Below are 25,343 nucleotides of genomic sequence, written 5' to 3'. Positions count from 1 at the left end.
TTTTTCCAGATACTCAGAGAGTTATTTGCCATAAGTAGAGATGAGCAAATTTCTCAGGTGAATGCCTAATTTTTGGGGCCCATACTCCTGTGGCCTAAAAATGAACAGGCTCCAGCGAGGCACATTTTTGAGAGTTTCCTTTTAAGATGCATAAAAATGGCCCCTGGCTAAAATACATATTTTTTGTGGGAATTTTTGCCAATGATCCCACTCTGGTATGTCACTGTCCATGTTGTTGGACTATTTGTGTACTTCTAGTAAGTGTTTGCTGGATGCAAATATGACCTGAAGGTTTTTCAGGTTCGCCTGCCATTAAAGTGAATAGGCAGGGGCACGCTGCGAACGCATGGTTTGCATAGATTTGATCACGAACGTGCGTTTGCGAATCATCCCAGCCGATGTTTGTCTATCACTACCCGTGATGTTTTCACCAGACAAAGAGACTGGGGCCTGGTTGGTTGGTTGGTTTAAATCTTGACTAACTTTGCAACTCTTCCAACAATGATCATTTTACATTGTTGGATCTTAACAAGGTTCCAGGTAGAGCTTCAACATGCAACAAGAAGAAATGAGAGTGAAACAAAACATTTTTTGAGCATTCAATTAATTATGATTAAACTGAAACAGGCTGTTTTTCAGCTGATCCAAAATCCCAAGTCCTTACCTGTACCTGTGTCGCGAGCCGCTCTGAAACACATGCGGTCACCATGAGCAGGCAGTTCCAAGAACAGTCCGATGAAGGCCCCCGGTAGCTGTTCTCGGAACTGCCTGCTCCCGGTGACCGCATGTATTTCAGAACAGCTTGCGGCGCTGGCACAGGTAAGGACTTACCTCTGCATCGCCAGGCTTGGTAGCACTGCAGTGGGGAGGCGGCAACAGGCTTAAACTTATCTGCTTAGGTGAGAAAAAGCACACCGGCGCAGAACTGTGGCAGGGTATAAATGACCAGACTGAGCTGTGGCGCCTGCCACTCAAACTACAACCAGGCATGGTTGTGTCTGATAATGGCCATAACATGGTGGCGGCTTTGGAGTTCGGCAAGCTCACACACATACCATGTCTAGCCCACGTATTAAACCTAGTGGTTCAGCGGTTTCTCAAAACCTACTCCAATTTGCCTGAGCTACTGGTGAACGTGTGCCGCGTGTGTGCACATTTCCACAAGTCATCGACAGCTTCCGCCGGTCTGGTCGCGCTGCAGCAGCGTTTGCAATTGCAAGCTCCCTGACTGTTCTGCAACGTGAGCACGCGCTGGAACTCCACGTTCCACATGTTGGCCAGGCTTTGTGAGCAGCAGAGGGCAGTAGTGGAATACCAGCTACAACATGGTCGTCGCCTTTCCAGTCAGCTTCCATTCTTCACAAATGACAAGTGAACATTGATGTCTGACCTCTGTGAGGTTTTGCACAACTTTGATAAATCAACACAAATGGTGAGCGGTGATGCAGCTATTATCATTGTAACCATCCGACTTCTGTGTCTACTAAAACGCTCGCTGCTCACAATTAAGGCGGACGCTTTGCATATGGAAGAGGTGGAAATGGGGGAAAACATTACACAGGGTGATAGCCAGACCACCCTCAGTTTGTCTTCTCAGCGCAAATTGGATGATGAGATCGAGGAGCAGGAGATGGTTGCCTCCGCTACAGAGGGTAGTACCCATGGAGGTTTTATTCAATCTATTCATCGTGGATGGGCTGAAGAGGAGGAAGAGGAAGAGGAGATTGAGAGTTATCCTCCTGATGAGGACAACAAAGTCTTGTCTGTTGGGACTCTGGCACACATGGCAGACTTTATGTTAGGCCACCTTTCCCGTGACTTTCGCTTTGTATGCATTTTGGCAAAAACTGATTACTGGTTGTTCAGCCTTCTCGATCCCCGCTACAAAGATAAATTCTCATCTCTCATTCCTTTGGTGGAGAAGACAAGCAAAATGGTACAATACCATAAGGTCTTTGTGGAAAAATTGCTCCAAAAATTTCCAGCTGACAATTCTGGCTGCAGAGTACGTAGTTCCTTTGGGCAACCGAACAGTGGAGACGAGGGGAACACACAGCAGTTCCAACAGAGGTCCGGGACAGTGTTATGTGCCGGCTAGTATCACAAGGAGGGAAAAATTTTGGAAGATGGTGAAGGAGTACGTAGCATCCTCAGCGATCCCTCTGTGCCTTACAACTTTTGGGTGTCCAAGCTGGACACGTGGCACAAACTGGCGCTCTATGCCTTAGAGGTGCTGGCCTGCCCTGCCACCAACGTTTTGTCAGAGCGTGTATTTAGTGCTGCTGGAGGCATAATAAATAATAAGCGCATCCGCCTGTCAATGGAAAATGTTGACCGGCTGACTCTTATAAAAATTAACAAGGCCTGGATTGCCTGTGACTTCTCAATTGCACCAGAGAAAAGCGGCTGAACATAAAGGCACCCTAAATGTGGGTTTTATGGTGTATTGAATACACTGTATTCCCATGCAGCCCTTCCACTACTAAAAAGGGTATATGGTTCAATCTCACTTTTCTCATCCTCCTCCTACATCATATCAACATGCTTATTAGGCTGCCCTCGCTCCTAATGTTTTAGAGGGTGAGCTCAGCAGCAGGCCCTTACCCATAATGTTTTAGAGGTTCACCAGCATGCTCTTGCCCATAATGTTTTTGAAGGTCACCAGCAGGCCCTCGCCCATAATGTTTTTGAGGTTAACCAGCAGACCCTCGCCCATAATGTTTTTGAAGGTCTCCAGCATGCCCTCGCCCATAATGTTTTAGAGGGTCACCAGCAGGTCCTCACCCCTAATGTTTAAGATGGTCAGATCAGCAGCAGGCCCTCACCCCTAATGCTTTAGATGGTCAGATCAGCAGCAGGCCCTCGTCCCAAATGTTTTAGATGGTCAGATCAGCAGCAGGCCCTCTCCCCTAATGTTTTAGATGGTCAGATCAGCAGGCCCTTGCTCCAATAGTATTTGAGGGTCACCAACAGGCCATCAATCATTATTTTTGAAGGGTCCTCCTTTATGTGTAATAAAGGGTGTATTGGAGTGCTGGTTTCTTGTAATTTTGGGCAGCGCTTGCACTTTTTATACAAGTAAATATACAGGAATGAATGTTACACTTAGTGCATAGGCTTTATGAGTGTAGGAGTCCCACTACCTGAACAAGTCTATCACAATGTGAATGAGGCCCTCCTTTATGTGATATACAGGTTGTATCAGAGTGCCTCCTTCTTGTAATTTTTGGCAGCACTTGCACTTTATATACAAGTGAATATATAGGAACAAATGTTTCTTAACAATTTTTCCTCTAAAATCGATTTTATCTTTCGTTTTGTGCGTATTATTGTCAGTCTGTAAAAATGACAACAGCGACCTGGGAGTCCAAGATGTATCCAGACATCCTCCCCGTGCTGTCCCAGAACCATTTCAGTGGTATTTCCATCAATTTATGACCTTTTTCTGTGAACCAGACACCCTCCCCTCTTCAGAGCAGGGGGTGCCTGGTTTAATGCCCGGGTTCTCCCACTGACATACATTGTGCTCGGGTGCTCAGTAGAGCACCTGAGCATCCCGAGATGTTCTACTTGAGCACCCGAGCACCCAAGCACTTTTGTGCTCGACCAACATTATCAGTGACGTCAACACAAACTTACTGCTGACATCCCCTCCACTGTGTCGGGGGGGCTCTACTTGTATAAGTGTTTAATAGAACAGGTTAACATCAGGATAACATCTATGTGGAATCAGCTGGCAACGTTGTAAAAGGAATGTGCTTCTTCTTGGCACTAACATCGACCTGTACGGTTGAGTTCATACTTGAGTTATTTGGTCAGTTTTTGTGCCTTGATTGCCCTAATAAATGAAGTGTGCAGTGATTCTAAGAGCAACACCTGTCATCTGCATGTCATACAGACTCACAGTATTATTTCACTTCCAAAGCAGACTCCCTATGCATGTTACTGCAAGGCACAGTGTTCTACACCACTATAAAGGCTCTTAGCAGCCAGGAAATAGCGTTTTGTTAACGTTATTTACCGCAAATATATTCGGATCAAACCAAATTTTTCCTGAGAAATTTGGCGAACAGGCAAATTGATTTTTTTATTTTTTTATTTGCTCATCTCTAATTATCAACTTAAAGCATGTTCCACTACTATCACTACTATTATCACTACTACTACCTATAGATAGCCGACCTACTGCCTTGTATTTTCTATGGTTTGCTGCTTCTGCTGCCATAACTATTGTGGCCCGTATACCACTATATCCATACCCTTTCTACATCTACAGTGCACTGCTGCTGCTTCCAATTAAAAGGATATTTTTTTAGGCTCGTTCACAAGCCACTTTTTCTTCTGACAATCAACACTTATGCGTGTCGTATGGGCTGGCATTCTGACCCTGTCAAAGCATTATTTTTGGACCCTTGGTCCTCCAAGCCATTTTTTTTATTTATTTATATATTTATTATCCTATTACATCATCTATCCCTGATAAGGGACTATTTTTGGAAGCAATGAAAAATCATAACACACTGTCAAACATGTGTTTACCAATAGCTATGTATGGGAGAGTCACTAAGACATGTTTGATTGATGTCATTGCATTCAAGGGATTGGGGGGGGGGGGGTTGTGTGTTACAAAAATGAAAAGAGATAAGTTTTCCCAAAAAAAAAGTACTAGTCCTATGAGGCTAGAGGGGGTTATATAATAATGTTCAGGGCAATTAGAGCAACTTTGGTTTGGTCTGAATTTATTCAGATCCAAACATAACTTTTTTAAAAATTCTGCAAACCTGAACAAAACCAAATATTGAGTAGTTTGCTCATCTCTAATGTGAAAAAAATAATTTCTCCAGTTGGTTGTCTTTATTTCTGTACTACAGCCTGCATGTGCTTCCTATGCACAGAGGGGTGCTCTGTGTGATTTTTACAGAAAATCTGTAATCTGATGGACTGTCTTTAAACTCCTCCTGTCACCACACATGAAAGTGCACTGTAGCTTCAGTATGTAACTGAGAGCTAGTCTCAGTTACAGTATGAAGTTCTCTGTTCCCCTGCAGGGGTTGTTTGGAGCGGTTCAGCACACAGCTGACTATGTAAAGCTGAGTCACAGAGCTTAGCGTCATCCATTTAACTAGTATCCCTGAGCCTGTGGTGATAAAGCTCTGATTCATTGCTAAGAACACGTCACTTCCGCCTGGTATTCTAAGCTGCTTAGGAATCCCTGCTCCTCCAGGTATGGCTTAGAAGTCCCTGCTCTGACTCCATATATGGCTTAGGAGTCCCTGCTCTGTATCCATATATGGCTCAGGAGTCCCTGCTTTGTGTTCATATATGGCTCAGGAGTCCCTGCTTTGTGTTCATATATGGAATCAGTTCCTATAAAGATGAATGGGGTACTGTATGTCCAAGAGCTGTCAGTTTGGTTGGGGATATCACAGTGTTGATGTATTTTTCTATCTGGTTTTGAACCTATCACTACCTGCTTCTGAAGGATAAGATACTAACCACAGAGCTATAAAGCTTAGTTCTGATACAAATTGGATAATCTCTGGCTAAAACATTGGTAGAATTGTCCCATGTATTATGTGTTTATATATAGCATAAGTATCCTTTTATAGATATTTTTTTAGTAATTGCAAACAATTTTATGGCACATAAAGCTAAAAAAGCTTTAGTAAATGTCCCTTAATGGGTCCACACAAAATTATTGTCGACAATTTGATACACACTGCATGACAAGTGTCGGGATCAGACCGCCGAGTTTTTGTTCTATGAAGAAAGGCTGTGCTCTTGCTCGGAACACAGCCAAGCATCATAGAATAGAGACTTAAGGAACATGATCCTTGTACTTTCCCATCTGAGTCTCAGCTCTAGGAAGACCTATCCCCTAGTTTGTTATAGCTTGCTACCATGCATTCACAGCTTTCTCCCCCATTGTTGTGGATGTGTGTTTACCCAGCACTCAGTTCCTTGCTGCTCCCTAGCTGTTTGTTGCAGATGTGGTTCTGGGTGCTGGCTACAAATCACCATGTCAGTTTGCAGACAGCAATAATATTTAATATATATTTTAATCAGGCCCTGTGACCCGTGCAGAGGGAGCACCCACAGAGTCTGAACTTAGAAGATAGAAGTGCTTGAACACCAGGTATGAAAATTGCTGAGTGTATAGTAAGTGATGCTAAATCCAAAAATCTGTCTCAGGCAGTATGATAAATTTGGGTGCATGGCGGGACTCATTTGTCTAAGTTTACACCAACTGTTGGTTGGCTTACTCTGCACCAAAACTTTAGGTTGGCATGCTTTGAGCATGTTGTTGCATCTTGAACCATGCTCTTTCTAGTAAGGCATGCCCCTTTGATAATCTATAGAACCTAAGTACAGTGGATTTTTTTTTGTCACATTTGCTTCATAAATACGAATCCAATGTATTGTAGGGTCTAAAAATTGCTGCAATATTATGCACTACAAACATGCCTAATGTTGGTACTTTCTACGATAAGGTCTAGGCATTGTCAGATTAGCAAATTTGCCTCAATGTATTTGCCAGTAATTTATTTTAATTTTTTTGTGATCAGTTATCCTCTGTGCAAGTGCAGGTCTGAATAAATGCGCTTTTATAGAGGTTAATTATTGTGCCAATTATAGAAACATTTGTATGAACACTAATTCCCAATAATTGGCCCATGTGAGGGTGCCACAAATCATATGATCTTTGATATGGCACCATGATCATTGATTCTGGGCAACGACCTACAAGAATCAAAGCCAAAAGTACAAATGCAAAAAAAATGTGTACATTTTATTAAATAACATGATTACATACATGACGTTACGTTTAAAAAGAAGTAGCAGCAGGAAAAAAACACCATCCCGGTGGTACACTACATAAGGAATAATGATGATTGCATGCCAATCACAAATCTATATAGTATGTGGTAAAGTCTCCTATATAAATACTTTCAATATCCCTATATAGGACAAGAAAGTCACTCCCAGGGAAGTAACCACAGTCAGAACTGCAAAAATAGCCTGGACCATGAGGAAACTATGTGTACCCATGGTACCTAGCAGAGTGCTGACCAAAAAATAATGGTGAACATATATAAGGGAGACTTACCAAACAAAGTAGTGTATCCAGACCGGTATGGCTTTACCCCAACGCGCGTTTCGGCGTGCCTTCGTCAGGGGGTAGCGCGATCACCATGGATCAAAGATTATTAAGGCCTCTCCTCCAAACGAGTTGCATTAAAATTACTGATGATTCTAATCACCTGGATGTTTTAGCGGCAGGGACCTGATAAACATAGTCCGGCATGCAATCCTCCCCCCACCTGGCGTCACCTCGTACCACCCATGACACATGACGTCTCACGTCATGCGGCCGGTCGACATCAAGACGCCCGGTGCGAGGTGTCATAAGCCGTCTTGTGCATCATCTGCACACATCACAGGGGAGGAGAATCAAATCAGACAGATGCTACGTCATGCTTGCACAGGGATATCTCTCGTATATGCTGTCTCCCATCACTACACAGCTGCAACAAAACTGTTCCGATTCCAACTTCTGATGCGTCAAGTTCCACAATGAAAGGCTTAGACACATCAGGTTACACCAGCATGGGAGCAGAAGCGAAACATTTCTTTATTGCAAAAAAGGATCTAATGCCTCTTCAGACCAGACTGAGAAATCCACACCTTTCTTGTTCATATCAGTCAAAGGCTTGACAACAGTAGAATAATTAAGAATACATTTTCTGTAGTCATTAGTAAACCCCAAAAACCGCATCAGCGCTTTCTGATTCTCATGTCGATCCCAGTCCAATACTGCATGGACCTTTTCGGGATTCATACAAAAACCTGAGGAAGAAAATAGGTAACCCAGGAACTGCAGCTCCTGAACAGCAAACACACATTTTTCTAACTTAGCATATAACTTATTCTCTCAGAGGATCAGTAATATGTGTCTTAAATTATCCTGATGAGTTTCCATATCGGGCGAGTAAATTAGTAGTCTTTGAGGTAAATAACAACAAACCTACCCACCAAATGATGAAAAATGTAATTGATTAAGTGCTGAATGGCCGCAGGGGCATTAGTCAACCCAAAGGGCATGACTAAGTTCCCGAAGTGGCCCTCAGGGGTATTAAAGGCTGTCTTCCATTTGTACCCTTCCCTGATCAGATTATAAGCCCCTCTTAAATCCAACTTGGAAAACACCTTGGCTCCGACAATTTGATCAAATAAATCTGGGATCAAAGGAAGGGGATAAGGATCATGGACAGTGATATGATTTAGGTCCCAGAAGTCTAAACACGGTCTAAGGGTCCCATTATTTTTATTTATTTTTAATAACTAAAAAGAAGCCGTCAGCCACTGGTGACTTAGATGGTCTAATATGTTCATTTGCCAAACTCTCGGTAATATACTCTCGCATAGCTACTCTTTCGGGTTGGGAAAGATTATACAACCTAAGACTTTGGCAATTTAGCTCCGGGAACAAGATTGACCAGACAATCAGACTCTCGTGAGAGGGTAACTCCTGATCTCCACTCTCAGAGAATATTTCAGAAAAATCTGAAAGAAACAGGGGTAACACCTTAGTGGGTACCACAGACAGTGACATGCCGAGACATGGTAGGATTATGTCTGGTCAACCATGGTAAACCTAGCACTAGAGGGGCAGGCAAACCCTTCAGTACAAAGCAAGAAATGGACTCAACATGGGAATTACCCACCCTCAAATGAATATCATGCACCATATGAGTCAGACACTTTTGCAAGAGAGGGGCGAAATCAAAAGCAAACACAGATATCACCTTGTTAAATGCAGTTGTTTTAAAACCATGACTCTGAACGAACTGATAGTCCACCATGGCAGGCAGGAGAAATCAGGTACTACCGGTAAAAGACAAAAATACCTTCTCAGACTCCACACCCACACTGCAAAGAGTAAGAGAACTAGACCCATTAGTTACAACTTTTTTTTTTTTTTTTCCTTTTTCACATTGAGGTTTAATAAAATGTCCTTCTTCACCACAGAATAAACAAAGTCTTCTCTGAACCCTGAAGTTCCCATTACGAGGGCATGAAGAGACCTGTCCCAATTGCACAGGCTTATCACCAGACACAAGCTTGAGTGTCTCTGTACCCTGCGGGACAGAAGAGGCTGTTTCCTCATATGGTAGTGCATCCCGAGTGAGGGGAACCTTGCACCTTTCACTCAGGCGTCTATCAATCCGTACAGCCAGGGACATAGCCACCTCCAAAGATTCTGAGCTTTCGTGGAATGCCAGGGCGTCTTTTAGTCTCTCAGACAGCCCTTGACAGAATTGACTATGGGGTGCTGGGCCATTCCACTCCGAATCAGTCGCCCATCTCCTAAACGTTCTCCCTGACTCAAACTACGCAGCTTAGATTCGGACAGATAAACCCGGTTTGGGTCATCATAAATAAGGCCCAGGGCTCTGAAAAATTCAACCACCGATTGGAGGGATTGGGAACCGATCGGTAGAGAAAAGGCACAGGACTGAGCATCACCTTTCTGCAGAGAAATAATAATCCCGACTCTTTGATTTTCGTCCCCAGAAGAGAGCGGACGCAGTCAAAAATACAGTTTACTAGATTCTCTGAAATGAACTAAATTATCACTTCCCCCAGAAAACCTATCTGGGAGGGTGACTTTAGGTTCAAGGCTGCCCTGGTTTCCACTGACAGAACCAGACGCCTGAGAATTCTGAAACTGTGCAACTGAATTACAGAGGTCAGCTACCTCCAAAGATAATCACTGCATGCCATCCACCAGTGCTTTAACAGTATCCATATTTGCACAAAGCAAGGAAAATAATGACGGTAGGGGCAGTTGATAATGTCACGGCGAGGATAAGAGGAACACCAAGTAAACAAACAGCAACAGGTAAACAGACTAGGCCCCATAACTAGGGAGGGGGGAATGGTAACCTCCCAACAATCATTGAGCCTGTCCCTGACTGCTGACAGTATGAGCAATTCCTGATGGTGAACAAACCCATATGCTGGAACCTAAGCCCTGCTGACACTGTAGAAAACCCTAACTTAGGGAGAGGGGAATGAGACAGCCGGTACCTTCCACAGGGAAGGGACCAGCATCTCCCTGAGACCTAGCAGCAACACAAACACAAAGGAGAAAACAGCTTGAGGCGAGTGGGAAGTAGAGGATCAACAAACAACCAGTATAGAACTCCAGAAGGAGAATATCAACCACAAAGTCAGAAGTTAGAGACAGACTTAAATAGAGCCTCTTAAACAGCTAACAAACAGAACCTGTGGAGAGGTGGGGTCCAGCCTACAACAACAAACAGAAAGGAAACACAGAAAGACCTGTCAGATAGACTCACGTGCTGCAAGTCTATCTGATCTTCTCAGATCCCTCATAGGGCAGACAGTGACAGTAACTAGTGTTGAGCAAAACGAGCTTCAGATCCTAGATCCGAAGTCGATTTGCTCCAAAGTTGGTTTTAATGCTGTATGGAGATCGCACTAAACTGTATTGCTCTGGCGAGGCAAAGTCAGTTATTATCGAAGTCTCACAGGAATTCAGTAAATAGCTTCGGCCATAGATTTTTAAACTTTGAAACCATTTTAAATTATGGATCCGAAGTCGGCTTCAGTACTTACTGGTACCTCGGTACTGAAGCAGACTTGGGATTCATATTTTAAAATGGATTTAAAGTTCAAAAATAAAATCTCAAAGTTATTCACCAAAGTCCCTCAAGACTTTTGGAATAATGAATTTCCATCGCTGCAGCACATACATTTGAATGCTGTACGGAGATAAGGTTTTGAACGAATCAACTTCGGATCTAGGATCTGAAGCTTGATTTGCTCAACACTAACATTAACAGTGTCAATGTTACAAATGTGCTTAAAGGGAAATGTACATCTTAATCATTTGTGGATGAGTTAGAAATGCCCATCATATGCAATGACAAGAAGTGGTAACTGTCAGTGTTCCCTCTAAGCCTAGGCAGCTGCTGAGCGGGGTTGGCTTAGAGATGGGCAATGCTTAGTCAAAGGTGGGCAATAGGACAAACAAACAAGAGATAATCGCCATTTATAATTATCTATGTACAGCTGGTATAAGTTATACATCTTCTTGTATATAGTGATATGGACCATGCTGACATAACCTGGGCATCTCCTATATATAATTATATATTTACAACTGGTATAAGCTAAACATCTTTTATATAGTGATATGGACCATGCTGGTATAACCTGGGCAAGTGGGCGTCTGCTGTATAATACAGGCAATACCTAGGTTATACTAGCCTCATGGTCAATATAACTACAAGATGTATAATTTATACCAGCTATACATATATAATTGTGTACAGGAGAGAAGATGCCCAGGATATACCATCATAGTCCATATCACTATATGCAATGAGGGAACCATCATTCTAGGGCTAGCAGGGGAAACAAAGAGACCGGTGTAGTGCTGCTGAGTGCATTCTAACTCTGAGCTGACAGCCTGGCTGACACTTCCTCTCCTCATACATTTACCCTGAGCTGAAGAAAAACACCACACTCATTAGAGACTCACTCTAGCCTCTAAGATGGTGCCACTGCCTTCATGTTACCTCGCCCTGCTGCATGCACAGTTCTCCTCTTCTGGTCAGAAAAAGAAGGGGAAGCACGCAATATGGAGTAGGTGGCTCCCTGCTGACCGCACACAGAACATCCTGTAGGAGTAGGATATAGGAGAAAGAAATATGGGCATTTTGCCAGCATGGTCAAAGCAGACCAGACTTTAAAAACTTGTGAGCAGGGGCACTATAATTGCTGTGCGGGTGCCGCGCAGCTTAAAGGGAACACTGGCCATGGTTATGAAAACAGTTGAGCAATCTGTTCTACCTTGTTTCTGTCACTCCTATCAAAATGAACAGATGTTACAGAAAGCATAGTATGGTGAGCTACACTATTTATGCAGCACAAACACAGCTCAGCTTGCTGTGATATGCTGTTCCCAGAGCTCTATTCAGTTTCTATGGGAGTTAAAGAAACAGGGTAGCACAGCCTGATTGGATGTTACCATGGCCCAAGTCACTTCTGGCAGTTGCATACCACAGTTATTTCAAGCTCATCAATGGTTGGCTGAGATCTGAATAACCCTTTAACTCCTTAAGAACACAGTCTTATTTCACCTTAAGGACCAGGCCATTTTTTTGCAAAGCTGACCAATGTCAAACTTTAAAATGCTTTGACTTATCCGGGCTATTCTGAGATTGTCTTTTCGTCACATATTGTACTTCATGACACTGGTAAAATGAAGTAAAAAAAATAAAATAAAAATATTTATAAAAAATACAAAATTTACCAAAAATTTGAAGAAAATTGCTAATTTCCAAGTTTCAATTTCTCTACTTCTATAATACATAGTAATACCTAGAAAAATAGATATTACTTTACATTCCCCATATGTCTACTTGATGTTTGGATCATTTTGGGAATTATATTTTATATTTTGGGGATGTTACAAGGCTTAGAAGTTTGGAAGCAAATCTTGAAATTTTTCAGAAATTTTCAAAAACAAAATTTTTAGCGACCAGTTCAGGTCTGAAGTCACTTTGTGAGTCTTATATAATAGAAACCACCCAAAAATGACCCCATTCTAAAAACTACACCCGTCAAGGTATTTAAAACTGATTTTACAAACTTTGTTAACCCTTTAGGTGTTGAACAAGAGTTATTGTCAAAAGGGGATGAAATTGGAAAATTTCATTTTTTTGCCACATTTTCCATTGTAACCCATTGTTTCCACTAACAAAGCAAGGGTTAACAGCCAAGCAAGACTGTTTCTTTATTGCCCTGACTCTGCCGTTTACAGAAACACCTCATATGTGGCTGTAAACTATTGTACGGGCACACAGTAGGGCATAGAGGGAAAGGTGCGCCATATGGGTTTTGGATGGCAGATTTTGCTGGACCGGTTTATTTACACCATGTCACATTTAAAGCCCCCCTGATGCACCCCTAGAGTGGAAACTCTATAAAAGTGACCCCATCTAAGAAACTACAACCCTCAAGGTATTCAAAATTGAGTTTGCAAACTTTGTTAACCCTTCAGGGGTTGCACAAGAGTTATTGGCAATTGGGGATGAAATTTGAAAATTGCATTTTTTTTTGCCAAATTTTCCATTTTAACCCATTTTTTCCACTAACAAAGAAAGGGTGTGTCTAGCAGGGCGGGGTTTACCTCGTAAATCTCGGCGTTCTACGGGCCGCTACGCGGCCATTACAACGCCGGTTACTTTGCACACCAGCACGCTGCGCCCCAACCTAGAGGCTGCAGCTTAGGCAGGACAATGGATTACTAGCGATTACAATACACTTCATACAAAAGGAAGTTGATACTAATGTAATCACTCTGCTGCTGCCGTTTGTCTTAGCCTCTGGCAATACATCCATGTCAGGGACTCTGAATACATCATTGTAAGTGGATGCCCACAGTCTCGGTTTAATATACAGCCAAAAGACATTAGGGCTGCACTGTCTATGGTGTTTATGTTCACGGCCTCTGCTTTATACCCACGTCAGAGGTTTTGGGCTATATCACTGCTGGTGCATGTTCACCACCTCGGTTAAATATACAACTGCGAGGTGGTGGCCTGTACCATCTTTGGTGCATGTTTGATCCTGATGAAATGCACTTTTGATGCATGGAAACGCGTAGAGCATATATCATCGAGGATAGGGGAGGGCGATCACAGCCCCAGCTACACCTAGTGGAGCTAATTGATTTTGCCCGATCCATATCCTGCACCTGTACTATGTTAGTGCAGTGAATGCATGCGCGCTGTCATTCACTGTTAGGAAAGATACCTGTGCATTCCTTACTAGGTATCTACCTTGATAGTACTAGTTACCCGGTATCTACATCTGGCACCAGTGTTAACCTAGCCCCTCCAGTGTTGGTGGGTTTTAGTTGTTGGATCCATCCCTCGCCATATGGTGGCTAATGCCGCCTGCCAACTGGTTCAGGTGTGGACCCACAATTGGAGTTAGATTTATTTGCTGCTTCTGCAGTAGTTGAGTATACACCCCTGTATTACAACAAAATATACTAATAAAATATTTATTATTTTGTTTTAGCGTCCTGTTCTCACTTATATTTGCTTAACAGTCAAGCAAGACTGTATCTTTATTGCCCTGACTCTGCTGTTCACAGAAACACCCCATATGTGGCCATACACTACTGTACAGCCACACAGCGGGGCATACAGGAAAAGAAGCGCAGTTTGGTTTTTGGAGGGCTGATTTTTATAGACCGGTTTATTTACACTGTGTCCTGTTTCAACCCCCCTGATGCACCCCTGGAGTAGAAACTCCCTAAAAGTGACCCCTTTTGGAAACTAAGGGATAAGGTGGTGGTTTTGTTGGGACTATTTCTAGGGTACATATGATTTGCCATTAACTGTTGAGGAATACCTAAAGGGTTAGCAAAGTTTGTAAAATCATTTTGAACACCTTGAGGGGTGAAGTTTCTTAGATGGGGTCACTTTTAGGGAGTTTCTACTCTAGGGGTGCATCAGGGGGGCTTCAAAAGGGACATGTTGTCAATAAAAAAGGCCATCAAAATCTGCCTTCCAGAAACCATGTCGGTCCTTTCCTTTTGTGCCCTGCCTTTTAGTGATACAGCAGTTTACGACCACAAATGTGGCATTTCTGTAAACTGCAGTATCAGGGTAATAAATATTAAGTTTTGTTTTGTTGTTAACCCTTGCTTTGTTACAGGAAAAAAATGATTGAAATGGAAAAGTGCAAAAAATAGCTGTTTTGGCACAGTTTTTTTTTTTGACCGTGTTAATCTGGGGGGTTAGGTCATGGGGTATTTTATAGAGGAGATTCTTACAGAAGCGGTGAAACCTAATAAGTCAACTTTTTTACAATTATTTAGGTTTTAGACTATATTATCCTTTTTGATAAAAAAATTTTTTTGTATCTCTAAAGTCTAAGAGTAATTTTTTATTTTTATTTTAGCCGATTATCTCATGTACAGGCTCATTTTTTGCGGGATCAGAGGACGGTTTTATTGGCACTATTTTGGGGGCTATATGACTTTTTGATCGCTTGCTATTTTGTTATGTAAGGTGACAAAAAAAGTTCTTTTTTTGCACCATTTATTATGCACTTACTTTTTTGGACCATGTTAATCTGGGGGGTTAGGTCATGGGGTCAACAGCAATACCTAATTTGTATACTTTTTTTTAAATTATTTTAGTTTCTACAATTTTTTGGGGTGTCTCAAATCTGAGAACCATTTTTTTTATCCGATAGTCAGTGGCTAAATTGGGATATAAATTTAGTACTCCATGGAAGTGTGATACTCCCTGAAGCAACTGTCAATGCAGAGGCCCGGATGATCGGGGCACGTGTAGCACTGAGTAGTGGTGTCCTTTCGTATCCCCCTCCTGCGACACACTCTGCACTTTTTGGGGGTTCGTCCCTTCTTTCCAGTATGGGAGACCACACCTGGAAAGTGTTGGCCAGGGATGATCTGGGCGCCTCCAGTTCCCGAGGTACTCCGGCCTGCTCTTTCCCAGTCTGAAAAGATCAGGGCCTTGAGGACTGCCTCATAGAACTGTAGGAATGTCCCTGTGTTGCCAGTGCTCCGGGACAGCACAAAGGAGTTGTACAAGGCAACCTGTACCAAGTAGACCCCAACTTTTTTGTACCATGCCCAGGTTTTGCGCATGGCGTTATATGGCTTGAGGACTTGATCAGAGAGATCAACTCCTCCCATATACCGATTGTAGTCGACGATACAATAGGGCTTGAGGACCGTTGCCGCGGTACCTCGCACAGGGACAGGGGTGATGCCGTTACCATGAATTGTGGACAATACAAGGACATCCCTCTTGTTCTTATATCTTACCAGCAACAGGTTTTCACTGGTAAGGGCACGGGTCTCACCCCTGGGGATAGGTACAAGGAGGGGGTGGGCAGGGAGGTCTCGTTGATTTTTCCGCACAGTCCCACAAGCGGACGTGGATCTGGCGGTGAGGGACTGGAACAAGGGGATACTAGAATAAAAGTTATCCACGTAGGCAACCCTTACCTAGCAGTGCGTGCATAAGGTCCCACACAAGTTTCCCGCTAACACCCAGAGTTTGTACAGCTTCACGCCATACCTCGCCCGCTTTGAGGGAACATACTGGCCGAAAATGAGTCTCTGCTTGAACGCAATGAGAGACTCATCAACTGCGATAGACAGTTGATGAGTGAGACAAAGATAAGTAACCGTGAGTCATCAAACAGATGGGTGGGCTCCAGATAGACCAACACCCAAGATAGCAATTGGCCGATGCCCATATGCTACAAAGAGAGGTGATGATAGCAAGGCATCTTATGATGATGTATTTAATGGACATGAGGTATTTGCTATAAATTGTTTTCTACTTTCCTGCCCCCTCCTAGCCCCATCTGAAGGTTATTATACTTATACAGTTACTTCATACTCAAGCAATGCAGCTAGGTATCGAAAATCTCACCGTTTGCATGACAAACAATTAAAAGGGAAGAACAAATTAATATCGCTGATTTACACTGTCCTTGTGTCCTGACATAATACTTCTCTGGAAAAGAAACATGCAAGCCAGTCTCCTTTCCAAAAGTGTCTGAAACCAGAAACCCAGCTCTTACTGAGTAACTACTCTGTAACAGAGCAGAGCAAAGAAAATGTGCTTGGCTGCCTAAGATGCCTTTGTTGGGGTACTATTTCTCTTTATGGAGAGCACCAAGTACACATGAGCAGTATTGTAATATAGTCAACACTTCTCTGGGGTTCTTCAAACAATACTGTACATACAAATTAGCACATCTTACATCTAGTGGCATGATATGAATGACAATAAATGTAAGTTTAATACAATCAGATTTTTTTTTTGAAAATTTTGGGATGAATTCTGAATCGGTAGAATCTGAACCCATTTTACGTCATGCCAGAGATGCTCTAGAGGACAGTGAAAACCAGAGAACCAAGGTAAAAACACTGACATTTTCCCGGAACCAATCCATTATTACGTGGCTCTTGTGGCATGGTATCCTGCTCGTGATTATGTGGCCCTTATGGCATGGTGTATTGTCCTGCTCAAAGTTTTTTTCTGCTACATGGTAAACAGGTGCCATGATAAACTTGATTGATGAAAAGGCGCTCATTTTCACACGCACTGACATGTGACGCAACCAGATCAGCATGCTGGGTGGGTGCGGTGATGACATGATGTTACTGAGCCTGCCCAGTGTGATAACATAATCACATCAGTGCAAACCCTAATTGACGCATTTTCTTCCATCAAGATGGCCTCAACAGCCCCTCTGCGATGAAATGGATGAGGTGAGTGTATATATTTTTTTAGTTTTAACCCAATTAACACCCTGATAGGCTGAATGAGACTCTCAGATGCTGCAATCAGTGTTGAATGTGGCATCTGATGAGTTAAGTGACGAGGGGCGGAGTGATCGCTGTTCTCCATCATTGCAGCAGCTCCATACAAATGTGATTCGTCACAAAGTAATTTGCAATGAATTGAATTTTTTAAAACTTTGCTCATCTTTATTAATTTATTAATTCAGTACAGATGATAGATAGACAGATAGATAGACATTATTAAGTAATGTAGTTAATTTCAAATTACATATTACACATACACTCAAATGGTATGCAGAGATAACTGATGATGGTATACTTGTATCAGAGTATCTTAACAGTATACCAATTTTTTTTAAATCAAAATTCCAGAGGAGCTTGTTTTGTATTGTTGTTTCTCTCAGCAATAATTCACTGTGTAGGATTGATATGGCAAGGCTTTGAGGTGTGAAGAAGTGTTCAGAAACTTTATCATGACTTCATTGCAGGTGTTTTATTTTTTGTGTGGAAAATCAATATTCCTAAATAGCATACTATGGCAATGTACTCAACGTTTTCTGCATGATTTCCCTAGCATCTGCTGGGGAAGTCAATTCAGTCCTTAGCAATGGGGATAGATTAGAATTGGTTTATTAGTGTTGTAAATAGATATTTTCTGATTACAAATAAATAATCACTCTCCCCTATTTGTGGAATACAATTAAAAACCTAACAGTGTATGTGGTTACAGTTTTAGACTATTTGATGTCATCTGTACTACAAAACATAAGGTACATATCATGACGCTTTTATGTCATATACAGTGTAGGGGTAAGCAAATCAATTTGTAACAAACTGTATTTGTTACTAATTTCATGAAATGTCAGATAAATCGAGTAAAATGGTATGCAGCGCCATTTTGCTGCATATGTTGGTAGGAATGCCCATGAGGGAACAAGAAGAAGGACACGTACATGACCCTGAGAGGAAGTGGGGAGGGCTTGCCTTGATTGACTTCAAGACTGACAGACAACCTGGATGAGCCAATCAGTGAGAGAAGCAGGCAGGGAGGTGCCATAACAGAACAACTAGAACACCATTTTGTTTTTAGCTGCTGCTGATGGTGGATGGGTATAGCAGTGTCTGACACGAAAGGATCTTATACAAAATGCATTCACAATCAAAATTTAAGGGAAAGACAAGATAAAAGAATAATTGTGTAGAACTGGAAATATGAGCAGGAAGAGCTTTCAGGGAGTGGGGAGCTGAGACTGGGTGGGGTTGATATAGGCAGTGCCTTCTAGCTGCAGTTACTACTGCCTTATAACACAGCTATAGCTGCTGCAGAACCTCAAAAGCAGCCACCTACAGAAAATTATTCTGATTTGAATAAAAAACTGCAGTTTTTTCCCCAGTACAATTAGCATTATGCTGCAGTGCTGACTGCTGAGCAACTGGTGTAAATTTTATTTTTCAGTGAATCATATCCATTTATGCTACATGCATTGCATTATAGCAGAAGCATTGTATAGCAATAAAGACATCTGCTGCCACTGAGTAGGGATAAGCGAACCCGAACTGTATAGTTCGTGTTCGTACCGAATTTTGGAGTGTCCGTGACACGGACCCGAACCCGGACATTTTTGTAAAAGTCCGGGATCGGTGTTCGTCGCTTTCTTGGTGCTTTTTGAAAGGCTGCAAAGCAGCCAATCAACAAGCGTCATACTACTTGCCCCAAGAGGCCGTCACAGCCATGCCTACTATTGGCATGGCTGTGATTGGCCAGTGCAGCATGTGACCCAGCCTCTATTTAAGCTGGAGTCACATAGCACCGCCCGTCACTCTGCTCTGATCATTGTAGGGAGAGGTTGCAGCTGCGACGTTAGGGCGAGATTAGGCAGATTAACTCCTCCAAAAGACTTCATTCAGAGATCGATCTGCAGCTGTGGATGATTGAACTGCTGCTATTGAATTGCTCACTGTATTAAGGCTGCCCAGAGCGTTTTTCAGTCACTTTTTTCTGGGGTGATCGGCGGCCAACAAGTGCATTTAACCCTCAGTAGTGTGGTTATTTTTTGGCTAAATCCTACATCAGGGTCAAGCTGTCACACCAAGTGCATTTAACCATCAATAGTCTGGTTATTTTATGGCCATATACTACATCAGGGGCAAGCTGAGCCTGTCACCAAGTGCATTTAACCCTCAATAGTGCGGTTGTTTTTTGGCTAAATCCTACATCAGGGTCAAGCTATCACACCAAGTGCATTTAACCATCAATAGTCTGGTTATTTTTTGGCCATATACTACATCAGGGGCAAGCTGAGCCTGTCACCAAGTGCATTTAACCCTCAATAGTGCGGTTGTTTTTTGGCTAAATCCTACATCAGGGTCAAGCTGTCACACCAAGTGCATTTAACCATCAATAGTCTGGTTATTGTTTGGCCATATACTACATCAGGGGCAAGCTGAGCCTGTCACCAAGTGCATTTAACCCTCAATAGTGCGGTTGTTTTTTGGCTAAATCCTACATCAGGGTCAAGCTGTCACACCAAGTGCATTTAACCATCAATAGTCTGGTTATTTTTTGGCCATATACTACATCAGGGGCAAGCTGAGCCTGTCACCAAGTGCATTTAACCCTCAATAGTGCGGTTGTTTTTTGGCTAAATCCTACATCAGGGTCAAGCTGTCACACCAAGTGCATTTAACCATCAATAGTCTGGTTATTTTTTGGCCATATACTACATCAGGGGCAAGCTGAGCCTGTCACCAAGTGCATTTAACCCTCAATAGTGCGGTTGTTTTTTGGCTAAATCCTACATCAGGGTCAAGCTGTCACACCAAGTGCATTTAACCATCAATAGTCTGGTTATTGTTTGGCCATATACTACATCAGGGGCAAGCTGAGCCTGTCACCAAGTGCATTTAACCCTCAATAGTGCGGTTGTTTTTTGGCTAAATCCTACATCAGGGTCAAGCTGTCACACCAAGTGCATTTAACCATCAATAGTCTGGTTATTTTTTGGCCATATACTGCATCAGGGGCAAGCTGAGCATGTCACCAAGTGCATTTAACCCTCAATAGTGTGGTTGGTCAAGCTGTCACACCAAGTGCATTTAACCATCAATAGTGTGGTTATTTTTTGGCCATATCCCAGTCTAATTCTGTCCGTAAACGTATACCTGTATCCCAGCGCCTAAATAATAGGCCTCAAATTTGTAGTCTGCTAAATCTGTAGTTATTGCTGTGGCTGGACAAGTTATTTAGTGTCCGTCAAAGCACAGTTTTTGTTCTGGGTTGAAATACAATTCACAATTTAGCAATTCTCTAAATTAGTGGTTTCTGCTGTATCAGGCCTACTTAAAATTTATCCCTAAAAGGGAATATTAGATTCAAGGTGCTGATAGGGTCATTCTCAATAACTTCACACACACGCTACTGTGCATATCCCAGTCTAATTCTGTCTGTAAACGTATACCTGTCACCCAGCGCCTAAATAATAGGCCTCAAATTTGTAGTCAGCTAAATCTGTGGTTATTCCTGTGGCTGGGCAAGTTATTTAGTGTCCGTCAAAGCACAGTTTTTGTTCTGGGTTGAAATACAATTCCCAATTTAGCAATTCTCTAAATTAATGGTTTCTGCTGTATCAGGCCTACATTAAATTTATCCCTAAAAGGGAATATTAGATTCAAGGTGCTGATAGGGTCATTCTCAATAACTTCACACACACGCTACTGTGCATATCCCAGCCTAATTCTGTCTGTAAACGTATACCTGTCACCCAGTGCCTAAATAATAGGCCTCAAATTTGTAGTCAGCTAAATCTGTGGTTATTGCTATGGCTGGGCAAGTTATTTAGTGTCCGTCAAAGCACAGTTTTTGTTCTGGGTTGAAATACAATTCCCAATTTAGCAATTCTCTAAATTTGTGGTTTCTGCTGTATCAGACCTCCTTTAAATCTATCCCTAAAAGGGTATATAAGATTCAAGGTGCACATAGGGTCATTCTCAATAACTTCACACACACGCTACTGTGCATATACCAGTCTAATTCTGTCTGTAAACGTATACCTGTCACCCAGCGCCTAAATAATAGGCCTCAAATTTATAGTCATCCAGATCTGTCATTATTGCTGTAGCTGGTCAAGTTATTTAGTGTCCGTCAAAGCACAGTTTTTGTTCTGGGTTGAAATACAATTCCCATTTTATCAATTCTCTAAATTAGTGGTTTCTGCTGTATCAGGCCTATTTTAAATTTATCCCTAAAAGGGTATATTAGATTCAAGGTGCAGATAGGGTCATTCTCAATAACTTCACACACACACTACTGTGCATATCCCAGTCTAATTCTTTATTTTTTTTTTTAAACAATTTTTTATTGTTTTATGAAGGAATAGCATACAAACATGCCAAAAGATCACTTTACAATGGCACAAAGTATGACAAGGCATGAAAATGGTTGTCATACATTGCAAATTACATATAAAATATTAAAGTTAACAAGGAACTTCTGAGGGAAAGGAAGGGGGAGGGGGAAAGGGAAGGGGGAAGGGGGGAAGGGGAGAAGGTAGGGGTAGGAGAAAAAGAAAAGGAAGGGAAAAGGGAGAGGGAGGTCAGTCATGTTAAGCGAGAGACAGATAAGCCACAAATATAGCATAATTTCAATGTGGATCAAATGAAGTGTCTGTAATCTTTCCAGCGGGTCCAGATCGAGAGGAAGGAGGATCTAGAATTTAACTCCCAGTGGGAAAGTTCCTCCAGCCGGTAGATCTGATCAACTTTATTGAGCCAATGATCAATTTTTGGGGTATCAGTGGAGCGCCATAGAGTTGGAATGAGTAGGCGAGCAGCTGATAATAGGGATGAAAATAAGGCCAACGTATGTTTGTCCCTGCCTCGGATGCCAAATGAGAGTAAAGCAATCTCAGGCGTACATGGGAAGTCGGATTTACAGATCTCGTTGCTGATTTGGAAGATGACTTTCCACCATTCAGAGATCTTGGAGCAATCCCACCAAATGTGAAGGAATGTGCCCCTATCATCTCCGCACCTCCAACAATGGTCAGAAACATTGGGGAAGAATTTAGAGATTTTATCTGGTGTTCTATACCATTGCGACAGGACTTTGTATCCATTTTCTTGGACTCGAACACAGCGTGAAAGCTTGTGAGGGATAGTGCAAAGTTTGAGAGCTTCTTTATGTGTGAAGCTTTTCTTTAAATCACCTTCCCATAAACCAATGAAAGCAGGTTTGACATCCGAGGCCGGGAGATTTATCCGTTTGTACATAATCGATATGAGCTTAGGAGGATATTTGGAGGTACAAATTAGGTTTTCAACCAATCTGGGGTCTTTTGAGTATTGAGTACTTTAGCCCATGATAGTAGGTCTTTCTTTATGTAGTTAATGAGTAAGTTGTTAGAGGGGGTAAGGTTCATTGCTTCAAGTAGAAGCGGGTCTGGCAGAATACAGCCATCTTTATCCAGCAACTCTGATAAAGGCTTGCTGGAGGATCTGAACTCAATAGGGGAGGACTCTTTTAATTCTCTAGGAGCTAGCGACATCATGTCTTTTACTTGTAGTAAAGGAGAAGGAAGGTTAAGCGCCCGATGGTTGGCGGAGAACCACCTCCACACCTTGATAGTACTGGAAATTATCGGGTTAGGTATTGAAGTCCGAGCAGGGAGTGATCTGTCCGCCAACAACAAGGCTCTAAGAGTGGATGGAAAGTACACATTCTCCAGAGCTAGCCATTGTTTCTGCTGAAGAGGCCTAAGCCAATCTATTAGTCTGCATAGGTGTATTGCTTTCATGTATTTTTCAGGGTCAGGGAGGCCTATTCCTCCCAAATGTTTAGGTTTGGATAGAGTAGCAAAAAAAATCCTAGGTTTCCTTCCCTGCCAGATAAATTTCCTGATATAGTTATTCAAGGAGCGGAAGTATGAGCCAGGTATCGGTAATGGGAGGACTTGCATCAGGTAGGTAAGCCTGGGTATCACTAAAGACATGACTATGTTCTTTCTTCCAAACCAGGATAGGTAATGATGATCCAATGAGTCCAGCTGAGCAGCGATGGCAGACAAGAGGGGTTTATAGTTGAGGCGAAACAGATCTGTGAGATGGGAAGTAATCTTAATACCTAAGTAATTTAGATGGGGCGAGTTCCAGTCAAAAGGGGAGTTGGCTCTAAGGGTAGTAAGCGTTTTAGATGATAGACCACTGTGCAAGATTTGGGATTTGTGGGGATTGACTTTAAAATTAGATATGAAGCCAAATTTAGCTAGGAGAGAGGTTATTACCAGGGGTTGGTGGTAATTATTAGAAGGTCGTCCGCGAAAGCGGCTAACTTAAATTCTAATGATCCCATTTTTAGGCCAATAATTTCTTTCTCCTGTCTGAGTGCTTGCATCAAAGTCTCCATTACAAGGACAAAAATAAGAGGGGAGAGGGGGCATCCCTGGCGGGTATCCCAGTCTAATTCTGTCTGTAAAAGTATACCTGTCACCAAGTGCCTAAATAATAGGCCTCAAATTTATAGTCATCCAAATCTGTCGTTATTGCTGTAGCTGGTCAAGTTATTTAGTGTCCATCAAAGCACAGTTTTTGTTCTGGGTTGAAATACAATTCCCAATTTAGCAATTCTCTAAATTAGTGGTTTCTGCTGTATCAGGCCTACTTTAAATTTATCCCTAAAAGGGTATATTAGATTCAAGGTGCAGATAGGGTCATTCTCAATAACTTCACACACACACTACTGTGCATATCCCAGTCTAATTCTGTCTGTAAACGTATACCTGTCACCCAGCGCCTAAATAATAGGCCTCAAATTTATAGTCAGCTAAATCTGTGGTTACTGCTGTGCCTGTATTAGTGTAATACGGTACCTAAATAGATAGCCAGATAGTGTTAGGTGTCTTTAAAAAAAGGCCTGAATTTGAATTCAATACATTGGGCCAAATAATATTTTTGTTGTTGTGGTGAACGATAACAATGAGGAAAACATCTAGTAAAGGATGCGGACGCGGACATGGTCGTGGTGGTGTTAGTGGACCTTCTGGTGCTGGGAGAGGACGTGGCCGTTCTGCCACAGCCACACGTCCTAGTGTACCAACTACCTCAGGTCCCACTAGCTGCCATAATTTACAGCGATATTTGGTGGGGCCCAATGCCGTTCTATGGATGGTAAGGCCTGAGCAGGTACAGGCATTAGTCAATTGGGTGCCCGACAGTGGATCCAGCACGTTCACATTATCTCCCATCCAGTCTTCTGTAGAAAGCGCACAGATGGCGCCTGAAAACCAAGCCCATCAGTCTGTCACATCACCCCCATGCATACCAGGGAAACTGTCTGAGCCTCAAGTTATGCAGCAGTCTCTTATGCTGTTTGAAGACTCCGCTGGCAGGGTTTCCCAAGGACATCCACCTAACCCTTCCCCAGCGGTGGAAGACATAGAATGCACTGACACACAACCACTTATGTTTCCTGATGATGAGGACATGGGAATACCACCTCAGCATGTCTCTGATGATGACGAAACACAGGTGCAAACTGCTGCGTCTTTCTGCAGTGTGCAGACTGAACAGGAGGTCAGGGATCAAGACTGGGTGGAAGACGATGCAGGGGACGATGAGGTCCTAGACCCCACATGGAATGAAGGTCGTGCCACTGACTTTCACAGTTCGGAGGAAGAGGCAGTGGTGAGACCGAGCCAACAGCGTAGCAAAAGAGGGAGCAGTGGGCAAAAGCAGAACACCCGCCGCCAAGAGACTCTGCCTGCTACTGACCACCGCCATCTGGGACCGAGCACCCCAAAGGCAGCTTCAAGGAGTTTCCTGGCATGGCACTTCTTCAAACAATGTGCTGACGACAAGACCCGAGTGGTTTGCACGCTGTGCCATCAGAGCCTGAAGCAAGGCATTAATGTTCTGAACCTTAGCACAACCTGCATGACCAGGCACCTGCATG

The sequence above is a fragment of the Bufo gargarizans genome, chromosome 5 (genome assembly GCF_014858855.1).
Source record: "Bufo gargarizans isolate SCDJY-AF-19 chromosome 5, ASM1485885v1, whole genome shotgun sequence".
NCBI lineage: Eukaryota > Metazoa > Chordata > Amphibia > Anura > Bufonidae > Bufo > Bufo gargarizans.
This window is presented reverse-complemented; position numbering follows the sequence as displayed.